This window comes from Babylonia areolata, chromosome 12 (assembly GCF_041734735.1).
Source record: "Babylonia areolata isolate BAREFJ2019XMU chromosome 12, ASM4173473v1, whole genome shotgun sequence".
NCBI lineage: Eukaryota > Metazoa > Mollusca > Gastropoda > Neogastropoda > Buccinidae > Babylonia > Babylonia areolata.
This window is the reverse complement of record NC_134887.1, coordinates 36,843,848-36,848,678: the sequence shown is the minus strand read 5'-3', so window position 1 is coordinate 36,848,678 and position 4,831 is coordinate 36,843,848. Positions and strand designations below refer to the sequence as shown.

Here is a 4,831-nt window from a genome sequence, read left to right as displayed (position 1 = left end):
CTGTTCGATGATGCAGTCCACTGTTGGATGATGATAACAGTCCACTGTTCGATGATGCAGTCCACTGTTGGATGATGATAACAGTCCACTGTTGGATGATAAGTCACTGTTGGATGATAACAGTCCACTGTTGGATGATAACAGTCCACTGTTGGATGATGATAACAGTCCACTGTTGGATGATGATAACAGTCCACTGTTCGATGATGCAGTCCACTGTTGGATGATGATAACAGTCCACTGTTGGATGATGATAACAGTCCACTGTTCGATGATGCAGTCCACTGTTGGATGATGATAACAGTCCACTCTTGGATGATAACAGTCCACTGTTGGATGATGATAACAGTCCACTGTTGGATGATGATAACAGTCCATTGTTTGATGATGATAACAGTCCACTGTTGGATGATAACAGTCCACTGTTTGATGATGATAACAGTCCACTGTTGGATGATGATAACAGTCCACTGTTGGATGATAACAGTCCACTGTTGGATGATGATAACAGTCCACTGTTGGATGATAACAGTCCACTGTTGGATGATGATAACAGTCCACTGTGGGATGATGATAACAGTCCACTGCTGGATGATAACAGTCCACTGTTGGATGATGATAACAGTCCACTGTTGGATGATGACAGTCCACAGTTGGATGATGGTAACAGTCCACTGTTGGATGATAAGTCACTGTTGGATGATAACAGTTCCTACCCGGTGTTAATATTATGCTACACACTATTGGATGATGATAATTAACTATTGTATGGTAACAGTAGGTACTTGTAAATGGTATGCTACACACTATTGGATGATGATAGTTAACTGTTGGATGGCAATAATAATAATAATAATAATGATACTGATAATGATAACAACAACAACAACAACAACAACAACAATAATAATAATAATAATAATAAGTATTTATATAGCGCTGAATCTCATGCAGAGACAAATCAAAGTGCTTTGTTCGCACCAGTCAGTCACATAACTCTAGACTGAAAAAAACAACTAAAAAACAACGAAGGGGCAGGCAAGGGAGGCTATCTTGGGAAGAGGTGGGTTTTAAGTCCAGATTTGAAAGAGCTGAATGCGGAGACCTGACGAAGCGAAGGAGGTAACAGTACTTACCTGTACATGTCAAAGCTACACACTATTGAATGATGATAGTTAACTGTCGAATGATTACAGTACTACCTGTGAAACGTTGTGACACACACTTTCGAATGATATCCCCGCTGCTGGATGATAAATATATCTACCTGTGAAACGTTATGACACACGCTGTCGAATGATATGTCCGCTGCTGGATGGTAAATATACCTACCTGTAAACGTTATGAAACACACTGTCGAATGATATGTCTGCTGATGGATGATAAATATACACCCCCTACCTGTGAAACGTTATGACACACACTGTCGAATGATATGTCCGCTGCTGGATGGTAAATATACCTACCTGTGAAACGTTATGACACACGCTGCCGAATGACAAGTCCGCTATAGTCCCCTACCTGTAAACGTTATGAAACACACTGTTGATGAAACGTTCGCTGCTGGATGATAAATATACCTACCTGTAAACGTTATGAAATAGGCTATTGAATGATAAGTCCGCTGCTGGATGGTAAATATATCTACCTGTGAAACGTTATGGCACACGCTGTCGAATGATATGTCCGCTGCTGGATGATAAATATACCTACCTGTAAACGTTATGAAACACACTGTCGAATGATATGTCCGCTGCTGGATGGTGAATATACCTACCTGTGAAACGTTATGACACACACTGTCGAATGATATGTCCGCTGCTGGATGATAAATATACACCCCCTACCTGTGAAACGTTATGACACACACTGTCGAATGATATGTCCGCTGCTGGATGGTAAATATATCTACCTGTGAAACGTTATGACACACACTGTCGAATGATATGTCCGCTGCTGGATGATAAATATACACCCCCTACCTGTGAAACGTTATGACACACACTTTCGAATGATATGTCCGCTGCTGGATGGTAAATTTACCTACCTGTAAACGTTATGACAAACGCTGTCGAATGACAAGTCCGCTATAGTCCCCTACCTGTAAACGTTATGAAACACACTGTTGATGAAAAGTTCGCTGCTGGATGATAAATATACCTACCCGTAAACGTTATGACACACGCTGTCGAATGATATGTCCGCTGATAGATGGTAAATATACCTACCTGTAAACGTTATGACACACACTGTCGAATGATATGTCCGCTGTTGGATGGTAAATATACCTACCTGTAAATGTTATGAAACACACTGTTGAATGAGAAGTGCGCTGTAGGTTGATAAATACAGCCCCCTACCTGTATACGTTATGAAACAGACTATTGAATGGTAAGTCCGCTGCTGGATGGTAAATATATCTACCTGTGAAACGTTATGACACACACTGTCAAATGATATGTCCGCTGCTGGATGGTGAATATACCTACCTGTGAAACGTTATGACACACACTGTCAAATGATATGTCCGCTGCTGGATGGTGAATATACCTACCTGTGAAACGTTATGACACACACTGTCGAATGATATGTCCGCTGCTGGATGGTAAATATACCTACCTGTGAAACGTTATGACAAACGCTGTCGAATGACAAGTCCGCTATAGTCCCCTACCTGTAAACGTTATGAAACACACTGTTGATGAAACGTTCGCTGCTGGATGATAAATATACCTACCTGTAAACGTTATGAAATAGGCTATTGAATGATAAGTCCGCTGCTGGATGGTAAATATATCTACCTGTGAAACGTTATGGCACACGCTGTCGAATGATATGTCCGCTGCTGGATGATAAATATACCTACCTGTAAACGTTATGACACACACTGTCGAATGATATGTCCGCTGCTGGATGATAAATATACACCCCCTACCTGTGAAACGTTATGACACACACTGTCGAATGATATGTCCGCTGCTGGATGGTAAATATACCTACCTGTGAAACGTTATGACAAACGCTGCCGAATAACAAGTCCGCTATAGTCCCCTACCTGTAAACGTTATGAAACACACTGTTGATGAAAAGTTCGCTGCTGGATGATAAATATACCTACCTGTAAACGTTATGAAATAGGCTATTGAATGATAAGTCCGCTGCTGGATGGTAAATATATCTACCTGTGAAACGTTATGGCACACGCTGTCGAATAATATGTCCGCTGCTGGATGATAAATATACCTACCTGTAAACGTTATGAAACACACTGTCGAATGATATGTCCGCTGCTGGATGGTGAATATACCTACCTGTGAAACGTTATGACACACACTGTCGAATGATATGTCCGCTGCTGGATGATAAATATACCTACCTGTGAAACGTTATGACACACACTGTCGAATGATATGCCCACTGCTGGATGTTAAATATATCTACCTGTGAAACGTCATGACACACGCTGTCGAATGACAAGTCCGCTATAGTCCCCTACCTGTAAACGTTATGAAACACACTGTTGATGAAAAGTTCGCTGCTGGATGATAAATATACCTACCTGTAAACGTTATGAAATAGACTATTGAATGATAAGTCCGCTGCTGGATGGTAAATATATCTACCTGTGAAACGTTATGGCACACGCTGTCGAATAATATGTCCGCTGCTGGATGATAAATATACCTACCTGTAAACGTTATGAAACACACTGTCGAATGATATGTCCGCTGCTGGATGGTGAATATACCTACCTGTGAAACGTTATGACACACACTGTCGAATGATATGTCCGCTGATGGATGATAAATATACACCCCCTACCTGTGAAACGTTATGACACACACTGTCGAATGATATGTCCGCTGCTGGATGGTAAATATACCTACCTGTGAAACGTTATGACACACGCTGTCGAATGATATGTCCGCTGCTGGATGGTAAATTTACCTACCTGTAAACGTTATGACAAACGCTGTCGAATGACAAGTCCGCTGTTGGATGATAAACATAGTCCCCTACCTGTAAACGTTATGAAACACACTGTTGAATGAGAAGTCTGCTGCTGGATGATAACAGTCCACTCAGTGTTGGATGACAAAAACACCTACTTGTAAAACGTTATGCTACAAACTGTTGGATGGTAATGGTCTAGGTATTCACTGTTGGTGTACAATCCCAGCTTATGACACTTTTTATCCTGCACACATAGTTGTGAATCATGACATTCCAAGTCCTATATATAAACACCTCACGCAACACTCACTCACACACACACACACACACACAGTGCTGGATGTTGACGGTTCATCGCACTGGGCACCACCTCAAACAGCTAGCTTCCTGAGTCAGTAACGGGACGGTAAATCCACTGACAAATCCCCGTCCTGAACGGACGCCGATGACATAGTGACAGACACGTCTGGTGTCAGCTGACAGGCCGCCACTGCTTTTGCTAACTGACAGAGCGAACGCCTGCCGCGAACGATCCACTGAGGCAAGTTTAGCTCCCCATCTGAATAGAACGACTTGTGCTGGCTGCCGTGTCGAGTGATTAATGCACACGTCCTGAACTACACCAGCCACAACCACAAAACACACCGCCACGGGCGATGACGTCATGGCTATCACACACACACACACACACACAAAAACCCACCCTGCTGGCCCAAATTAAAGCCTTCTTCTGTTTCTCGTTGCTTCCGCTTTAATAACACAGCAGTTATCTTCAGCTAGCTCTTGTGAATGACTGTGTTTTTCTCTCTCTCTCTCTTTTTAACGTCTGACAAATGAAATAAAACCAGCTAAATGCTCAGTCGAGTTTAACCCGTGT

The 4,831-nt window shown here is 42.2% G+C and overlaps 1 protein-coding gene across 2 annotated transcripts in view; it reads right to left on the bottom strand.

The window, feature by feature from the left end:
- The window catches only part of LOC143288590 (uncharacterized), an 80,889-nt gene extending 76,344 nt beyond the window's left edge, over positions 1-4,545 (bottom strand). Inside the window, exon 1 of one of the 2 annotated variants that reach the window (XM_076597215.1) lies at positions 4,285-4,545. The gene's annotated coding sequence lies outside the window, so the exon portion shown is untranslated. The remainder of the gene's footprint in view (positions 1-4,284) is intronic. The other variant, XM_076597214.1, reaches the window with a different exon arrangement.
- Between the last annotated feature and the right edge of the window lie 286 nt (positions 4,546-4,831).